Consider the following 21167-nt stretch of genomic DNA (forward strand, 5'->3'; position numbering starts at 1 on the left):
CAGTTGAATGCAGTTGGTTCCTTGCCTGTTGCTACTACCGACACCTTCAGACAGATTTATCCTAGAGTGTCTCAGAAGAATACTCTAGATGGCACAGTGAATAGCAACCTAAGTTTCACTGGCTCCTTCTTGTAAGGTCTATAAATAAGTCAATGATAATGACTTTCAGTGAATGAAATTCCAGGGCAGTGGAGGAGACATAGGAGAAGCCAAATGCTACATACCTGGTTTACAGTTGTCTAATTCAGGAGAAAATTCACTGTGACTCACACTTCAGACAACCCTACATAACACTGTGATAGATACTGAAAAGCAACATTGTGTCCTGTGCACCTGTGGGCATATTATATACCTTTAAAATACAGACCATTGGTTTTAGTCTTTGGTTTGTTTTTGGTTTTGTTGTGGGTTTTTTTTTTGTTTGTTTTTTTTTTTTTGAGAAATTGTCAGTGGTCTAAGGTAACATCTACACTTAAAGTGGGCTTTCACAGTTTAGCCTCCTGACAGTTGTGCCCCATTACCAGCTTGTGGGCAGATGTATCAGAGGCAACAGCAGATTCTCATACTCTTAAGTTGCCCTTGTGTGTGGCCTTTGTGAAACTCTGACATTTGAGTCCTTAAAAACCATACTGTCTTAGCACTATCATATATTTATCTTTATTTTTAAAGCAGTTGACTCCGTTTCTTTGGAAATGCTACTATGGTATCAGTGCCTGAACACAAAGGAAGAGTCACAGAATTTGTTGACCATTTTGATGAATATATTCTCATCAAAGTTTGCTTGAACAGACTGTGGGAAAGAAAGGAGCACAAATTAGTTTTCTAGTGCTGCCGTGGTAAAAAGCTGGCAACCTTAGTGTTTTCGCTTTTTCTTTCTTTCTTTTTTTTTAAATTTTTTATTATTAGATATTTTCTTTATTTACATTTCTAATTTTATCCCCTTTCCACATTTCCCCTCCAAAAATCTCCCTATCCTATCCTGCCGTCCCACCCACACACACCAACCCACCCACCCCCACTTCCTGGTCCTGGCATTTGCCTAGACTGGGGCTTTGAGCCTTTACAGGTCCAAGGCCATCCTCTGTTACACATGTAGTTAGAGCCTTGAGTCCCTCCATGTGTTCTCTTTGATTGGTGGTTTAGTCCCTGGGAACTCTGTGGGTACTGGTTGGTTCATATTGCTGTTCCTCCTATGGGGCTGAAAACCCCTTCAGATCCTTGGGTGCTTTCTCTAGCTCCTCCACTGGGGACCCTGTGCTCAGTCCAATGGATGGCTGTGAGTTCGTGCTTTTTCATAAGGCATTAGTGCAGAGGACAAAGGCAGAAATTCAGAAGGAGTCCCATGTAGTCCTCAGCAGTGTACTGGAGGCTGTTGTTCTTTTCAGCCTCTAGATGGTGCCACACTGCTTGGTTTGGGCTCCCATGCCAGACTCATGAAAACACCTTCTGCTTTCCTCTCTCTGCCTCTTTACATTTTTCTTCCCCATTTACAAGGACTTCTGTGATGCCATTATCCACCTAGATAACACAAGATGACCTTCTTGTCTCAGGCCCTAGCTCTGCAGAAATAGAGATAGGAAGGAGGAGTTCAAGACCTTCCTGGGCTTCAGAGTGAGTGAGAGAACAGCATGGAGGAGAGCAGAGGTTCTCAACTTGAGGATTTCAATTCCTAAAAGGGGGTCAAATATCATATACCCTGCGTGTCAAATATTTACATTATGATTCATAACAGTAGCAAAATTACAGTATGGATTAGCAATACAATAGGTTTATGGTTGGAGTTTACCCCAACATGAGAAACTGTATTAAAGCAACAGCATTAGGAAGGTTGAGAACCACTGGACCAGAGAAAATCTCTCTCAAATAATTAAAGAAAAAAGTAAACAAACAAGAAAATATCATTAAAAGATGCATCTGCTTCTAGCCCTTAGAACGGTGCAATTACGCTCAGATCCTGCTTAAGACAAGAGAATTTGGAGTTCAATTTTTACATTTTATATTTGCTTCTATTTCTTTCTGGAAAATAGTAATTATAATTTCTAGAAGATTAAATGAATGCTTAGGAGTTGTTGCCTGTAGGAAGAAGGGCTAATCTACAGTAACTGGGCTGTCTCCTACTTAAGAGCAAGTCGAATGGAATCAGCAGGGTAATCTGGGCTGGAGATTTTATATCACAATGGAATAACAAAATAATTTCCTTTTTGCTTCACTTTGCTTCATCTGCTTGATTTCTTGATTTTATTTTAAATACAAGTGTTAGAAATAGTCCTCTCTGGATAAATTCTTTCAGATCCGCTTAAGGGTGTGATTTGTGAATACCTAAATGCATCTCAACGGAATACCATGACTGACAGGATTCAGCTTCTCAATACTTCATCGTCTGCAACCTTTACTGGTGAGTTCTGGCCTCTTCTAACTCAAAACTCTCATGCTTGCTCTGCTGGGCCTTAAAAATGAGAGCTCATTCTGTTCCATTTGAGACACAGAATATATACCAGATATCAAAAAAAGAGCCTTAGGGATGTTTTCCCTTCCATGCAGTGAGTAGTAAAATATTCTCTATATCGCTCATCTCTCCCTACTTCTTGTCTTGGAGAGACTCAATATGCCGAGAAGACCCTAAAATACATTGAGTGATTCAGTCAGCTCAGAAATTCTCAGCCTAGCCCCCCCACCCCCACTTAAGTCTGATTCCCAGTGCTGATCATTCCTCTATACTGTTCATGTAACAATTGGTTTTGAACTATTTATTTTCGATTCTCTACCTAGACTTCCTGCAGGAGGCTGAAAAATACCATCTGTGTCTCTTCACCAGGTAGATTAGGGTCTTTGGAGTCAGGTCCCTACTCCCCCTCATATGTCATTTGAAAAGTCTGAACATGATCACTTTCAGAGTCTTCTCTTGCAGGAAAGATTGCTAAATGGTTAGCTCTGTGCTCCCTGGAGCTCCTGGAGAGTTGTGTAAGGCAGCCTCTCACAGGAGAACTAAGGCCATCTGGGCACAAAACATGGACTTTGCCTATATGATTTCTCATTGCACAGCAAACCAGCCTTTGAAAACTTCTCCCACCTGCATGGAAGAATGGGCCACCAGTAGAAGAAGAGCAAAGACAGAGAATCATCCCAGGGCCATCCTTTTACATTTCTTACTTCTGTGTTCATGGGCAGTGAAGGAGCACACTTTATCTATTATATTGTTTTTTTATTCTTATTGGTTTGTTTAGATTTTTTTCTTCCATATACATTAATTCTTTGAGAATTTCACTCATGCACACAATAAATTTTGTTCCTACTTACCCATGTTCCTCCTCTAGACCTTCAAATGTACCTCCACCTTCATCTCTTCTTTTAATTTTTTAATAAGAAAGTCCAACGTGTGTTGGTCATCCAAAGAAACCAGAGACAAACCAGAAACAGCTGACTTCCCTCCTGCTATAAGCCACTGACTGGAAAGTTATATTTTCAAAGATGTGCAAACAGCTAGGAAAAACTGTGGAACTTTCTTTTGAATTTTATCTATCTATCTATCTATCTATCTATCTATCTATCTATCTATCTATCTATTTATCTATCTATCTACTTCACCACTGCTTCCCCTGCATTTATGCTTGTATAACACTCATGTGCCATGTACCAGAAGAATCCAGAAGCGGGTGTAGGATCCTCTAGAACTAAAGGAACAGACAGTTGAGAGCTTCCATTCGAATCCTCTAAACTGAACTTGGTTCTGTGGAAGAGCAACCAATGCTCTAAACTGCAGTAACATCTCACCAGGCTTTCTTAAGACCACACAGTATGTTATCGAGCAGTAATTAAAATAACTCTGTTCTCTAAGTGGATTTGATGTGAACTTGGCACAAGCTATGGTCATCTGGAGAAAGGAACCACATTTGAAAATGCCTCCATTAGATTGTCTGTAGGTCAGTCTCTGAGGCATTTTCTCCCCTGCACCCTGCCACCATTTTTTGGTTTTTTATCTTTGCTTTTCTTTTCTTTTCTTTCCTTTTTTTTTTCTTTTTTTCTTTCTTTTTTTTTTTTTTTTTTTTTTTTTGTAATATCTATACATAGCTAGGGCTATCCTAGAAATCACAGACCTATCCGTGCAGATCAATCTGGCCTCTAAGCCACAGATATCTATCTGCCTTTGCCTCATGAGTGCTGGGATTAATCACATGGGCCAACACATCTGCCTAAGGCATTTTCTTGACTAATGATTGATGTGGAAGTGCACGGTCTATTGGGGACAGTGTCACCCTTTGTCAGGTGTATATAAAAAGCAAGCCAGTAAGCAGCATTGTTCAGTGCCTAGTCTTTGGTTCCTGACTTGTTTAAGTTCCTGCCCCAACTTTCCCTCATTACAGACTGTAAGCTGGAAGCTGAAACAAAGCCCTTGTTTTCCAAGCTGCTTTGGATAATGTTTCTTCACACCAATGGAGAACAAACTAAGACATCAGGTTCATGGGCTATAATCACATCACCACAGCTACACTTTGGTCTTTTATAAATTATATTGAAAATTTACAGCTCTCATCCAAATATAGAATATACTACCATTTTGAACATTTGTCACAGAAACACAGTGAGATGTACTGACTCCTTGGTGGGTCCAGGTTTCTGTGGGAGGCCAATGAAGGAGGGGAAACCAAGAAGAGAAGGGGAGCAAGATGGTGACAACCTAGCGTGTGAGAGGCACTGATTTTTGTCTCTAGCAAGATTCTCACATGCTCACACAAAAACACACACATATGCAAGCATCTGTTCAAAAGGAGAAAATAAAGGTGCCTTGGAATATGCAGTGGGCATCAGAGGCCCATTGAAGCTTTGATTGATTACTATGCAGATTATTGCTACCACTGGGTCCATGCTGCACATATACAATATAGATATTTTATTTTATTTTTCTTAGTTCCAAAAAGCAATTTTCATCCCATATGAAAACTGAGTAAAAAGTACAGACAGTTTCCCTCAAAAGTTTCTTCTGTTTACAGTGTCTCATTAGTGTGTTCCTGTGTTACAGCTGATGAGTCTGCAGTGGTGCTTCAGCTAGCCTTCACAACAGCCAGACAAACATGAAACCAGTTTAGCCACAATAGGTAGCTTACTACTAAATCCTGGTCTTTTTCAGCTTCCCTTAACTTACTTAGAGCTGTTTAAATACCTGGACCATGATATATTTCCCCAGACTCACTGTAAAAGCTCCACACACCCCACTGTTTATCCCGGTCAGGACAGCAACCCTTGTTGCTACGTCTGCAGAAATGTGGAACTGAACAGCTGAGTAGGTCCTAAGATCACTTCAGGTGTTTGTGGAGGTGCTTGAGGAAAGGATCCGTGGCAGAAGTCAGAGAGCAGTATGCTTCAGCCACCAAGTAGGAATACGACCCCATCACTAACTTCGACTCTGAGGTCTTGGAGACCTTGGAAGCATACGTGGTAATGAAATCTAGTGCGTGTTTTCAGCCTTTGTGCACTGTGGAGGTGAGGATGAGAGTGTGTGCATCCTCCACCAAGAGAGGTCCCTGCAGAGAACATTTTTCTACTTCTGGCATCTCTAGTGGGGCACATCTTCTATTTAGCTGCATTTCTGTTTAGGATGAGCAGTCAGTGCTGTGGCTTATCGAGGAGCTGCCAAGATAAAGACAGAAAGTGAACACACTCTATAAATAACATAGTATCCAATTCTCTCTCCTTTGGTTATAGTTTAAAACTTTTGAAGCACTATATTTTCAATAGTATTTAGGAAATTTTATACATAAATACAGTTTATTCTGATCCTGTTCACATACTCCTCCCTTTACTCTTTAATTTCCACCCTTTACCCATATGAACTTCAAGAAGATTTATTTATTTACTTACTTATGTTTGGTTTTGGTTTTGTTTTTTTAATTAGGTATTTTCTTCATTTACGTTTCCAATGCTATCCCAAAAGTCCCCCATACCCTCCCCCCCACCCTCCCCTACCCACCCACTCCCACTTCTTGGCCCTGGCATTCCCCTGTACTGAGGCATATAAAGTTTGCAAGACCAATGGACCTATTTTTCCACTGATGGCCGACTAGGTCATCTTCTGATACATATGCAGCTAGATACATGAGCTCCTGGGGGTACTGATTAGTTCATATTGTTGTTCCACCTATAGGGCTGCAGATCCCTTCAGCTCCTTGTATACTTTCTCTAGCTCCTCCATTGGGGGTCCTGTGATCCATCCAATAGCTGACTGTAAGCCTCCACTTCTGTGTTCGCTAGGCCCCGACATAGTCTCACAAGAGACAGCTATATCTGGGTCCTTTCAGCAAAATCTTGCTAGTGTATGCAATGGTGTCAGCATTTGGAGGCTGATTATGGGATGGATCCCCGGATATGGCAATCTCTAGATGGTCCATCCTTTTGTCTCAGCTCCAATCTTTGTCTCTGTAACTTCTTTCATGGGTGTTTCGTTCCCAATTCTAAGAAGGGGCAAAGTGTCCACACTTTGGTCTTTGTTCTTCTTCAGTTTCATGCATTTTGCAAATTGTATCTTATATCTTGGGTATCTAAGTTTCTGGGCTAATATCCACTTATCAGTGAGTAGATATCATGTGAGTTCTTTTGTGATTGGGTTACCTCATTCAGGATGATGCCCTCCAGGTCCATCCATTTGCCTAGGAATTTCATAAATTCATTCTTTTTAATAGCTTAGTAGTACTCCATTGTGTAAATGTACCACATTTTCTGTATCCATTCCTCTGTTGAGGGACATCTGGGTTCTTTCCAACTTCTGGCTATTATAAATAAGGCTGCTATGAACATAGTGGAGTATGTGTCCTTCTTACCAGTTGGAACATCTTCTGGATATATGCCCAGGAGACTCCGTGCCCAAGGTGACCCGGTGCTGGTGCCGACCAGAAGGGATTTGTGACCCTGATCAGGCCGGCTTTTCTGCTTCCATAATGCTGTCTCAAGTCCCGAGCGATTGGAATGGAACAGAAGTTGTGTTCCACTCACCAGAGGTCCTAAGATCTCGTGGAGAGTCCTCTAGGGACCTTGGGGGGGGGGGGGGTTGGAGACAGGGTTCTCTCTGTAACAAGCTTCAGCTATTCTTACTAGCTTTGTAGACCAGGCTGGCCTGGAACTGCCTGACTTTGCCTCCCAAGTGCACCATCATGCCCAGTGCAAATTGTTTTTTAATAATCCACTCAGTTCAGCTTGTGTTCTGTATATACTTATCAATGGGGGATATGGAAGGTGTGTGTTGAACCTACCAGCCACCACACCCTTAAGAGCAATTAGTCTCCTTTCCCCAAAACCATCACCTTGGCAGTTACTACTTCAAAAGTGGGCATGCGCGCGCGCATGTGTGTGTGTGTGTGTTTAGTACACAAAGGTCTAGAGCATGAGCATATGGTTCCCTCAGAAGCCAGAAATGTCTGTTGGAGCTCCTGGAAGAGAAGTTACAGAACGCTGCAAGCTATCCTGTGCATGCTGGGAACTGGAAAGATATTCAGCACCCTTTGTGAGCCATTTTCCCAGTCCACCTCAGCTACTTTCTTAAGGAAACAACTCTGAAAGCCTAGCTGGCTCTCTAAAGCTTTTGCAGTCTAAAATAACTTAGCAGGAATTAAACAGGTTTTCGTGATTCAGTTCATGATTTTTTTGACAGTTTGTCGCTATCTATGTCCTAGCCTAGACGCTGTCATATAGACCAGCTTAGCCTCTGACTAAAGTGTTCAGTTCCAGCCCAGGCTTTAATCTTACGTTATTGTCAGCAGCCATTTGGCGCTAGGTTGGTTTTGTTTGTTTGGTTTGTTTGTTTGTTTTTGCCACGAGGTGTGTTTTATTTTCATCAGTCATACAAATAATTTTCTATAATATCCCAGGGCAAACCGGTGAAATTTGGCAGTCCAATTAGTTAGGGGTGGGGGTGGGGTCCTCTTCAGAGACCCGCGGGTGGATGTGCGGAGTGCCCGGGTTCACAGTGCAGCTTGTGGTTCGTGTCCATCTTGCAGGTGGCTTTCTTCCACATCACAAGGGGGTCTTGGAGATGACGGGGTGGGGTGGGATGGGGAATCTTCCTAGGCTATTAGGAGATTTCACTCCTCTTTTCCTGTTCAATGGTCTCTTTGGTTGGCAGGGTGTTTTTCTCCAGCGTCTCGGTTTTCTTCAGCTTGGCCTTATCGAAGCTGGTGATTTACCCCATGTCCAGCTTGTCTGCCATTTTCTTACAACTCGTGGATTCTCGTTCTGAGCTCACACTCCAGGTGCTTCCACTCGCGTTGCTGCAGCAAGAGACCTGGTGCCAGCGTTTTTTGACCTAACAATTACCACCGCTACTATCTTCCCACCCAGAATCCCTTATCTACAGTTCTGTAAACTGCTGTATTAAAATATCATGTTTAATTTCTTTCCTTTTTTTGTGTGTGTTTTTTGTGTTTTGTTTTTTCGAGACAGGGTTTCTCTGTGTAGCCTTTACTTTTCTTAATACAAAGCCCTTTTAGGAACAGTTCTCGCCTGATACAGAAACTTTTCACAGACTGCTGCCTGTTGGTAGCTGGCCATGAATTCAGGGCTCACAGGGCCATCCTGGCAGCTTTTGGGTGAAGCCTCTCAGAGGACAGTCCTGGTTGGGAAGGGGTTTCTAGTCTTTTTGCTAACTGGATCCTTTTATATGTCAAACTCAGTGTTCTTTCTCCAGGATTCATTCATTGCTACTATGATAACATTAGGCTTTGCTAGATAGCATCCATAACATTCAGCATATTAGAAAAACAAACAAAATCTAGTCATGAAGGTAATGAAGAGTGTGTGCTATAAAGAGAAAAGGGATGTCTGAGAGATGGACTAGATACTGGGATTCATAGACAAGAACTTTATATAAGTATGATAGATATATTAAAGGAAACAAAGAGAAGGGTGGACACAATACATGAACAGAAAACAATTTGACAAATCACATGGATCTTCTAAGCTAAAGGATCCTGACTCTAGAGTTAGAAACTTATGAATAGACAGAACAGCTGGCCTGAACTGGCAGAAGGCAAGATAAGGGTGTGAAGAAAGACAGGTCAACAGAAAGTATAGAAACCTACATACAGAGAAAAGCCAGGCAGAGCAGACAGAATGGTTGAGCTATGTTCCAGTCCAGGAGAGAATGAAACAATCTTCTGACAATGGCAAAGAGTTTTCAAAATGTGACAAAAGACACAGAGAGTCAAATGTATAAATGAGCCTCAAGCATGATACAGGCGAGGAACTGAACTAAAACTACTCCCAAATATTAGTTTAAAACATGTAACAACAGGAATTGTTACATAAGTTTAAACGGGAATTGCATAACTCAGAATATGAGAAACACACTGTTCAAGTTCTAGTGAAAAACTGCAGAAAATTCTCTGCCTCATAAAAAGAGCTTTTCAAAAGAAAATGGCATTAAAACAGGTTGATATAGCTGGCCTATCATTTCCAGTAAATGCTTTCAGCACAAGAAAAAAATATGTAAATAATGAAAGAACTTTTCTGAAATGTTTGGGGTCATTAGTTAAGCTAAAGAAAAAAATGATCCTGGATAGAAGCATGAAATTATAAGACACAGAAAAGTTAGTTAAAAAAGACAAGTGTGTAAAATGTGATTATTAGATGTTTAAAACAATACAAATTATGGTGATTTTTAATATGTTTCAAAGTAAGACATATAGTAAGAGTATGGGGGTATATCTTAGTGTGTATAGCCTAGCATGTACAAAGTACACAGGTCCAATCCTCAGCATGACAAAAGTTTAAACTATTTTTTAAAATAGCAAAAGGCAGGTAGCCAAAGCTCTCCTATTGTCTGGAGAGTCATAAAATACTAATCAAAAGTAAGCTGTAACCTGTGGCTTGGAGAAAGATCTGTACTCTCTTTCCCAGCCCTCCTACTTGCCTGTGAATGTCACTGCCTCTCTCCCCCACTTTGGAATTCACCAGATCCCAGACAGCCTGGGACTTTACAGCCTGGGACTTTACAGCCAGCACAAGTAGCCTAGAGACTCAAGCAGGTCACTTCTTCCTCCCCTTCTGACCCCTCCTTTTCGGATGCTCAAGCCCCATGGCTGCTCCCAGAAACTGCCACCAGCTGTCCTTTCACCGTGAGAACTCTCCACCTACTACAGTGTCCTGGAGACCCCATAGTCTTGCCAGATACCTGACAAGGATCCTCTACTTACTATATCTAGACCTGAAATCCAGAACCAATCTACACCACCAAGGAAAAGATTGTTCCAAGCTCCTTGGCCAAGCCTCTGAATGCATCATACTGTACCTGACGAGCAGAAGATAGCCCGATAGAAGCTGTGGCCGTAAGTGGTACACAATCAGAGGAAATAAACATCTGGACTCACTCCTGAATAGTGTCAACACCCAGCTTAAAGAAGAAGGCAACTAGAACAACAACAAAATGAAGAAAAAGTTAAAACATTAACTCCAAGTGCACAAATTCCTAAACAGGAAAATGTCAACATGAAAAAAAAAAAAAAACAAAATAACATGTCTCCTCCATAAAATACAAATCCCATAGTGATGGTTCCTAATGAAAATGACCTGGAAGGACTTCCAGACAAGGAATTCAAAAAAATGATTGTAACTATAGATGAAAGCAAAGTTCTGGGTAAAATAAGGAAATCAATCCAAGACAAGAAAATAGAGTCTGACTGCTTAAAGAATATCCAAACTGAAACAATGCTGGGAAAGAAAAAGTTGGTAACTCAAGTGAAGCCCTCTGAGGAAAGCGCCACCAACAGAATAGATCAAATGGATCACAGAGAGTTGCTGGGCCTGGTGGTGCAGGCACAGGAGACCACGGCAGGCTCTTACATGGGTGTCAGGGATCCAAACTCAGTTCCTTGTGGCTGTACAGTAAGTACTTTGCCCTCCAAGCCATCTCAAACTCCCAGAAGGAAATTCCATAAATTTAATTAGACTTAAGATCTACCAATCCCAACACTCAGGAGGTAAAAGCAGGAGGATATCTATGAGTTCATGGTCAACCTAATCTACATAGCAAGTTTCAGGCCAGGCAAATATGTATAGTAAGACCTTATATAATAAAACGTTCCCTGACTGCATGCTAAGAGGGAGAAAATTCCAAACATAGATGAATCACCAGTACAATAGTAGGTGAAGGAAATAAAATTTAAAATAGCATGAAGCCTATGACTCCATTTATTTCTACTTACATGACACATTCAAGAAGAGATAAAACAATCTGTGGAGATCAAGTTCAGGACAGTGGTTCTCCTTTGCACTTCATGAAAGAGGGCATGAGGCAGCTCCTTCAGGCACTGAAAATCCCCTCTATGCTGATCTAAGTGTAATTACATAACTGTATACATATGTAAAAACTCTGCTAATGCAAAGGTATATATGAGTATTAATAAGATGGTTAAAACGTAGTCTATTTAATTAATGGTGAGACAATTCACATAGTAGAAAATTACTTTTAAAATGTTTCATTTTTGGCTTATCTACAAAAGGGTGTCCTTTCAAAGAGTGAGTATCAGGTACCTAATGCTTACTTTTGACAGCCTGTCCAGTCTTGCTTTCCAGTTATTCAAACATTTCCCCACAGTTATGGAAGCCCTTTCAAAGTATTCATGGGGAAACACATCCACAGTGACATAAAGGAGAGAGAGAGAGAGATAGAGGGAGAGGGAGAGGGAGAGGGGGAGGGAGAGGGAGAGGGAGAGGGAGAGAGAGAGGGAATGGAAAGAAGGAAGGAAGGAAGGAAGGAAGGAAGGAAGGAAGGAAGAAAGAAAGAAAGAAAGAAAGAAAGAAAGAAAGAAAGAAAGAAAGAAAGAAAGAAAGAAAGAAAGAAAGAAAGAAAGAAAACTAACAAACTAACAATTAGCTAAGATGTACTAGGGTGTCTCTGTGGCCAGATTTAAAAGGTGAGCCTGTCTTCATGAAGAAGAATTTAAATACATCTATACTTAACCTGCACAAATTTCAACTCCAAATGGATTAAAGACCTCAACATAAAATCAGGTACACTATACCTGATAGAAGAAAAACTGGGGAATAGCACAGAAGATTTTCTGAACAGAGAATACCATTAGCACAAGCACCAAGATCAACAATGGATAAATAGGGCTTTATAGAACTGAAAAGATCTGTATGACAAAGAACCCTGTCATTCAGACAAAATGGCAGCCTACAGAATAGGGAATGATTTTTACCAACCACACATCTGATAAAGGGATAATATCCAAAATACATAAAGAACTTTAAAAAGTAGATATCAAGAAAACAAATGACTATTGAGAAGGGTGCTGTTTCCCTAATTTCTTCTCAGCCTGTTTATCCTTTGTGTACAGAAAGGCCATTGACTTGTTTGAGTTAATTTTATATCCAGCTACTGCACTGAAGCTGTTTATCAGGCTTAGGAGTTCTCTGGTGGAATTTTTAGGGTCACTTATATATACTATCATATCATCTGCAAAAAGTGATATTTTGACTTCTTCCTTTCTAATTTGTATCCCCTCGATCTCCTTTTGTTGTCGAATTGCTTTGGCTAGGACTTCAAGTACAATGTTGAATAGGTAGGGAGAAAGTGGGCAGCCTTGTCTAGTCCCTGATTTTAGTGGGATTGCTTCCAGCTTCTCACCATTTACTTTGACTCTAACTAAGGAAGTGAAAGATCTGTATGATAAGAACTTCAAGTCTCTGAAGAAAGAAATTAAAGAAGATCTCAGAAGATGGAAAGATCTCCCATGCTCATGGATTGGCAGGACCAATACAGTAAAAATGGCTATCTTGCCAAAAGCAATCTACAGATTCAATGCATTCCCCATCAAAATTCCAACTCAATTCTTCAATGAATTAGAAAGGGCAATCTGCAAATTAATCTGGAATAACAAAAAACCTAGGATAGCAAAAATTCTTCTCAAGTATAAAAGAACCTCTGGTGGAATCACCATGCCTGACCTAAAGCTTTACTACAGAGCAATTGTGATAAAAACTGCATGGTACTAGTATAGCGACAGACAAGTAGACCAATGGAATAGAATTGAAGACCCAGAAATGAACCCACACACCTATGGTCACTTGATCTTTGACAAGGGAGCAAAATTCATCCAGTGGAAAAGAGATAGCATTTTCAACAAATGGTGCTGGTACAACTGGTGGTTACCATGTAGAAGAATGCGAATTGATCCATTCTTATATCCTTGTACTAAGGTCAAATCTAAGTGGATTAAGGAACTCCACATAAAACCAGAGACACTGAAACTTATAGAGGAGAAAGTAGGGAAGAGCCTCAAAGATATGGGTACAGGGGGGATATTCCTGAATAGAACAGCAGTGGCTTGTGCTGTAAGATCGAGAATCGATAAATGGGACCTCATAAAATTGCAAAGCTTCTGCAAGGCAAAAGACACCATCAATAAGACAAAAAGGCCACCAACAGATTGGGAAAGGATCTTTACCTATCCTAAATCAGATAGGGGACTAATATCCAATATATATAAAGAATTCAAGAAGGTGGACTTCAGAAAATCAAATAACCCCATTAAAAAATGGAGCTCAGAGCTAAACAAAGAATTCTCACCTGAGGAATACCGAATGGCAGAGAAGCACCTGAAAAAATGTTCAACATCCTTAATCATCAGGGAAATGCAAATCAAAACAACCCTGAGATTCCATCTCACACCAGTCAGAATGGCTAAGATCAAAAATTCAGGTGACAGCAGATGCTGGCGAGGATGTGGAGAAAGAGGAACACTCCTCCATTGTTGGTGGGATTGCAAGCTTGTACAACCACTCTAGAAATCAGTCTGGCGGTTCCTCAGAAAATTGGACATAGTACTACCAGAGTATCCAGCAATACCTCTCCTGGGCATATATCCAGAAGATGTTCCAACCGGTAAGAAGGACACATGCTCCACTATGTTCATAGCAGCCTTATTTATAATAGCCAGAAGTTGGAAAGAACCCAGATGCCCCTCAACAGAGGAATGGATACAGAAAATGTGGTACATTTACACAATGGAGTACTACTAAGCTATTAAAAAGAATGAATTTATGAAATTCCTAGGCAAATGGATGGACCTGGAGGGCATCATCCTGAGTGAGGTAACCCAATCACAAAAGAACTCACATGATATCTACTCACTGATAAGTGGATATTAGCCCAGAAACTTAGGATACCCAAGATATAAGATACAATTTGCTAAACGCATGAAACTCAAGAAGAACAAAGACCAAAGTGTGGACCCTTTGCACCTTCTTAGAATTGGGAACAAAACACCCATGGAAGGAGTTACAGAGACAAAGTTTGGAGCTGAGACGAAAGGATGGACCATATAGAGACTGCCATATCTGGGGATCCATCCCATAATCAGCCTCCAAATGCTGACACCATTGCATACACTAGCAAGATTTTGCTGAAAGGACCCAGATATAGCTCTCTCTTGTGAGACTATGCCGGGGCCTAGCAAATACAGAAGTGGAGGCTCACAGTCAGCTATTGGATGGATCACAGGGCCCCCAATGGAGGAGCTAGAGAAAGTACCCAAGGAGCTAAAGGGATCTGCAATCCTATAGGTGGAACAACAATCTGAACTAACCAGTAACCCCCCCCCCACCCCCCGCCTGCCCGGAGCTCATGTCTCTAGCTGCATATGAATCAGAAGATGGCCTAGTCGCCCATCAGTGGAAAGAGAGGCCCATTGGTCTTGCAAACTTTATATGCCCCGGTACAGGGGAACACCAGGGCCAAGAAGTGGGAGTGGTGGGTGGGGGAGCGTGTGGGGGACTTTTGGGATAGCATTGGAAATGTAAATGAAATAAATACCCAATAAAAAAAGAAAAAAAATGACCCAATAAAATGGGATATAGACATAACAGTTCTCAAAAGATGAAGTGTAAATGAACTACAAATGGCTGAGGTACAATCTTAGTCAACAGGGAAATGCAAATGAAAACTACTTTGATATTTCATCTTACACCAGTAAGAATAGGTAAGAAGTGACATGACAATTTATGCTGGCAGGGATGTGGAGTAAGGGGATATTTATCCACTGAGTATCACACTGGTGGGAGTGCAAAGTTGTACGGTGAGTCTGGAAATCAGTGTGGCAGTTTCTCAGGAAGATGGGAATTGACCAACCTAAAGATCCAGCTAGAGCACTTTTGGACGTACACCTAACACTTCATCCTCCCACAGAGGTAGGTGTGCTCAACCATGTTCACGCCTTCTTTCTTCAAAACTGTCAAAAGTTATAGACAGCCTAGTTGTTTCCCAGCAAAAGAATGGATAAATAAAATGTGATACATGTGTACTGCCACGGACCACCCGTCAGGTATGGGGATCCCTGGAATGAGGGTCCTCGAAGGATAGGTGGGTAAGGATTTGGCGGTGGCAAACAGAAATAAATACAGAGGGAGTCTGAATCTGAGTGTATTTTGCAGTTCTCAAATAGGGTTTTTATGCATAAAGAAACAAGTATTACAACTCTGAAAAGATATGTTCAGTGAAGCAGTCAAATAAAAAGGAAATTACTATAGTCATTTGGCACAGTAAAATACAAAATCATCCAAGTATTCAACTTCTAAAAAAGTGTGTTTAGTGAAGCAGTCAGGTAAAACGAATATATTATAATCATTTGGCACAGTAAAATACAAAAAGCATCTAAGGCGAGTGGCAAAGTTCCAAAAACAATTTAATAACTTTTATGATCAGCAATTTTTAACATCTAATACCTGATTTTCTGTATATCTTCAAAGCATAAATTTAAACTATTTTAATTCTTTTTATTTAAGCCTTTCTTAAACAATTTACCAAAGCCTACTTCTGATAACACCTGTGCAGCCACATAAAATTTTATTGTTGGTAAAGTTATTACTTATCAATACTATCTTATACATAATTTATAAAGTGAAGCTCTGGTTTCCCCAGAGATTAGGTCATGGTTAGTGACCCCATCTCAAGGGATGGTTTCTTACCCACTCTTCTCATTTAAGATCTTAACCTAGGCTATCGGGAACATCTCATACATAAGAAAATGAATAATAAAAAAAAAAAGATAAAACAGATAAATTGCCATGGGAACTATGGCTCAATATTTTGTTCCAGCCAAGAGTTCCACAACCGGTTCCAGGAGGCCTCCTTCTTTTGAAATTTTTGCCTCAGTCTGTGGAACTTGTAACACAGATTCTACTGGGGTTGGTATGGCATTGTAAAATGGAGTATTACTCAGCCATTTAGAAAGACCATGATCATGAAAGTAGAGAGGATGAGGGAAGAGGAGTCTAGGGAAGAAATACAGGGAATGATAACTAAAATTAAGGGTCATTTGAGGAGTAAGTAGTCTGGATGCCTAATACAGTAAAATCTTCCTAAAATATATATTTATATGAAGGCAATCTAAATGAAATTGCCAAATAATGGTGGAGATAGGTCTCAAATGTCCATCTCTTATCACCAAATGAAGCTTCCAGTATAAGGATTGGATTACATCTAATTGAGTTGTTGGCCAAAGTTGTTGCCAAGATCGTGGGTTGCTCTCTACAAACTGATGGCAAGAACCCATTGTGAAAGACGGCATCTATATAGCTTATTGAACATGAAGAAGTCAAGCTGTTGCCTACAAAGAGCCCTCACTCCTATGTGCTAGCATCTTTGCAACGAAAGTTACTCTGCATGCTACCAAAGGAGAAACACCAATCCAGCCACAAATCTTTTTACTTATGATGATATTCTGCCTGCAATATATTCTGGTGCAATGGCAGCACTACACTTGTGGGAGTAACCAATAGATACCTAATTTGAATTAAGGCCCACTCCATGAGATGCCGTACCTGACACTGTCTAGGTGACCACGAACCTGAGACTGGATAGCTTAGGGACCTAGAAGAAAGCCAAATACTACTTTTCTTTAAAAAAAAAAAAAAAAAAAAAAAAAAAAAAAAAAGGCTCCTAATGACATTCTCTTGCTCAGTCACCATCAGAAAACTTTCCTTCTACAGCGGATGAGAACAGATACAGAGACCAATAGCCAGGCCTTATGAAGAGAATGAGCAGTGGAAGGAGTGAGAGAGTCAGATGAGATGGAGGGCATCAAGAAAACAAGAGCCTCTAAAATCGACTTGATCAAAGCACAAATGAACTCACAGAGACTAAGGCAGAACACACAGGGCTTGGTCAGGTCTGTATCAGATTGAGTCTTAAAGCTGAAAGGAGAAATGGACACATGACCCCATCCCTAAACAACAAGCAATTTCCAATTAATAACCACTGGCAAATGGAAATTTCGTTTTCTCCAAGGGAGTCTAACTGGGGAAACAAACTACTCTCAAGGGTAGGCTGAATGCCCAGCAATAGATGGCCAAGGGAAAAATCACTCAGCGGCATCTTTGGAGGTTCCTTGTCGCAGAATGCCATATCAGGGATTTGCCTTGCTGTTTTTAAGATTTTTATCTTAACTTTTTTTTTTTGTTTATCAAAAATAGATTCTTCTTTCATACAATACATCCTGACCACAGTTTCCTCTCTATCTCCTCCCAGTTCCTCCCACACCTCCTTGCTCCCCAAGATTTACTCCCCCTCTATTTCCCTTCAGATAGGAGCAAGCCTCCAAGAGACAACACCCAAACACAATGAAACAACATACAATAAGACAAAGCAAACCTCTCATAGAGCCAGGGAATGATAGACCAATAAAAGAAGAGTCCCAAGATCTGGCAAAAGAGATGGAGACACACCTACTCCGCTGCTAGGAGTCCCAAAGAAACAGCAAAGTAACAGCCACAACCTATACCCAGAGGAGGTGGTGCAGACCCTTGCAGGCCTGATGCTTCTGTGACCCCATAAGAGCCCTGATTAGTTGATTCACTTGGCCATGTTCTCCTGGTGTCCTTCATCTGCTTTGATTCCTCTCCCTCTTCCATGGGATTCCTTGAGTTCTAAGAGACTCAGTAAAGATTCTCAATTTAGAGTCTCTGCAAAATGTGGGGTTACAGGTCTCTGTACGTGCTCCCACCTGCTGCTGGAAGAAGCCTTTTTGAAGATGTCTGGACAAGGCACCACTCTATAAGTATAGCAGAATATCACTAGGAATCACATCATTGATTTTTTTTTCCTTCAGTTGTATTTGGTTCCTGGCCATCCTAGCAGGGTGAGGCATAAGATTCCTATTGTGGAGTGGGCTTCAAGTTAGACCACACGTTGGTTGGCCACTCCCATAAGTTCTCTACCATTGCCCCAGTACATCTTGAAGACAGGAAGGATTGTAGGTCAAACGTTTTGTGGCTGGGCTGGTGTCCAGGTTTCTCTTTTGACAGCCTGCAGAGTACCTTCCCACACTAAAGAGACTAGAACTTAGTGGTGAAGCTCCAGGCAGGCACCAGTTCAGACTCTGTATCCTCTATTACTAAGATGCCTCACTGTGTTTATTGTTTTTATTGTATTTTAATTATTTTTTTCTTCTCTCTTTTTACCCTATAGGTTCCTTTACATATATTATGTCTTCCAGCTTTTTTAGGGGATTCCAGAATGCGTTTTGTGTGCTTTATCTTGGGTGCTCTTTTTCTTCTGCTTGTTTTGTCCAATTCCAATGTGTTAGGTTTTTTTCATATTGTTGTATTTTGTTTTATTATTATCCCTTATGATTCTGTTTGTTTTCTGATGAGAGACAGGAAAGGAGTGGGTCCAGATGAGAGGGGAGAGGGGCAGAAACTAGGAGGAATAGAGGGAAGGGAATCTGTAATCAGGGTATATTATTTTCAATAAAAGGGAAAGACAAGGTGAGCCTATGTTAGCAAAACTCAAAATGCATACAGTTGATCTGTGTGAAAGTCAAGACTTCAACATCTGGAGTTTTGTGTGAGTCTTGACATCTATGAAAGTTTTTAAAAGAGATGCTACTGAGTTGCCAGCATCAAGAAATAATTAATGGCAGAACTTTGCAAATGCAATCATCCTTTAGATGGTTGCCATTGGATGACCACATTTTCTACTTGTATAAACTGTGCCTATGAGGGTATAGGATGCTTTCAGCAGACTCCCACTAGCTCTTTCTCATAACAGTACTGAATACTTCATATATTCTTAGGCCTTAGAGTCATCTTAGGAATCAGAGACAAATGGTGCTGACTCCCTGATCCTCCACTGGAGGGAGACAGATACAACAGACACAATAGAGATGGAAGTAGGAAATCTTGGGGACAAGAGGGACCAGGGTGTTTGGGGACTGCTGGGGATGGTTTAGAGTAGATAATTTTTGAAGTCTTAATAGTTTACTGAAGGTGGGAGCATGGTGATGGTAAACTAATACACACAAGCAGACGAAGGAAGTAAGAATGATGACACTACAAAGAATTATAGACCCAGTGTGCAACGAAAGACAAATAAGAACTGATTTGCTAGAGTCACATACCCAGGAAGACTCTGTGCCACTTTGAGATAGACCCACAAGCCCTTGTGTGAAAAAGCAGATCCCACATACAAGCGGCAGGTGGCGCCACTCTTCACCAGGCAAGCAGCCTGGCAGGATCTTTTCTTTCTTTCTTTTTTTTCTTTTTTTCTCTTTTTTTCTTTCCTTTTCTTTTCCTTGCTTTTCTTTTCTCTTCTCTTCTTTTCTTTCCTTTTCTTTCTTTTCCTTTTCATTTCTCTCCTTTCCTTTCCTCTCCTCTTCTCTTCGTTTTTCTTTTCATTTTCCTTTCTTTTTAACAATTTTTATTAGTTATTTCCTTCGTTTACATTTCAAATGCTATCCCAAAAGTCCCCTATACACTCCCCCTGCCCTGCTCCCCAACCCACCCACTCCCACTTTCTGTCCCTGGCAGTTCCCTGTACTGAGGCATATAATCTTTGCAAGACCAAGGGGCCTCTTCCCAATGATGGCTGACTAGGTCATCTTCTGCTACATATGCAACTAGAGACATGAGCTCTGGGGGTACTGGTTAGTTCATATTGTTGTTCCTCCTATAGGGTTGCAGGCCCCTTCAGCTCCTTGGGTATTTTCTCTAGCTTCTCCATTGGGGGCCCTGTGTTCCATCCAATAGATGACTGTGAGCATCCACTTCTGTATTTGCCAGGCACTGGCATAGCCTCACACAAGACAGCTATATCAGGGTCATGTCAGCAAAATTTTTCTGGCATATGCAATAGTGTCTGGGTTTGTTGGTTGATTATGGTATGGATCCCTGGGTGGGGCAGTCTCTGGAAGGTCCTTCCTTCCTTCTGTCTCAGCTCCAAACTTTGTCTCTGTAACTCCCTCCATGGGTATTTTGTTCCTCATTCTAAGGAGGAACGAAGTATCCACACTTTGGTCTTCCTTCTTCTTGATTTTTATGTGTTTTGCAAATTGTATCTTGGGTATTCTAAGTTTCTGGGCTAATATCCACTTATCAGTGAGTGCATATCATGTGTCTAGGCACAAAAGACAAGAAGGAACTAAATACAGATACCTGTCTGCAATACCCAGACTCCAGTCTACACTCTAACACATCCAACACACACACACACACACACACACACACACACACACACATGAAAGAACACACAGATCTCTGATAAAGATCTCCTGAGCTCTAGTCCCCATCAGCTGCAAGAAAGGAGCACATAGATTAATGTCTAAGACCAATTGTCTCAGCAAGTTTTCATGCTTCCCCAAGTAATAAGGGAACATACAGAGAAGCACAATGTGGCCTGAATGCTTCACTGCCTGGGGTTGTGCACTGGTCTCTCAGGAACTAAAAGGCATATTGTACCCCAGGAGCCATGGACTCTAACATGAAAAACCTATGAGACATGTCTCTCAAGGCAGCTAGGCAAGGCCAACTCTATGGTTTCCTGCCCAGGTCATAGACGAAGTCAGAACAAATGTGCCAGTGAGCCTAACTCGTACATATTGTTGCTGGAAAACAGTGAGAGAGAAATAAGGAATGTGCATTACCACATGTGGAGTATGTATTCCATGCTGGGCCTCACAGGGCACCTACACATGCTCGCCTATCATCTCCCCTTGGATAGGGTTATAAATCCATTTACAAGGTGAAAAATTGAGACCCAGAAATAGTATGTTGCTTTTCCATGGTCAATGAGCTAATATGTTAGATGTTCTGGTCCCCTTAGTAGTCAAGGAAGCATGAAAGCTTGATGGGACAATTGGTCTTAGACATTAATCTTGTGTACCCTGTATACCTTGCAAACGTCATCG

The 21167-nt window shown here is 41.0% G+C and overlaps 1 long non-coding RNA gene and 1 pseudogene across 1 annotated transcript in view; both read right to left on the minus strand.

Moving 5' to 3' along the window:
* Positions 1–5177: 5177 nt before the first annotated feature.
* The window catches only part of Gm35785, a 30665-nt gene continuing 14675 nt past the window's right edge, over positions 5178–21167 (minus strand). Inside the window, exons 3-4 of the long non-coding RNA XR_375840.1 lie at positions 10274–10392; positions 5178–5625 (exon numbers count right to left, since the gene is read on the minus strand). This is a non-coding gene — a long non-coding RNA (predicted gene, 35785). The remainder of the gene's footprint in view (positions 5626–10273; positions 10393–21167) is intronic.
* On the minus strand, positions 8035–8194 carry Gm37361 (annotated as a pseudogene).

The sequence above is a fragment of the Mus musculus genome, chromosome 3 (assembly GCF_000001635.26).
Source record: "Mus musculus strain C57BL/6J chromosome 3, GRCm38.p6 C57BL/6J".
NCBI classification, from domain to species: domain Eukaryota; kingdom Metazoa; phylum Chordata; class Mammalia; order Rodentia; family Muridae; genus Mus; species Mus musculus.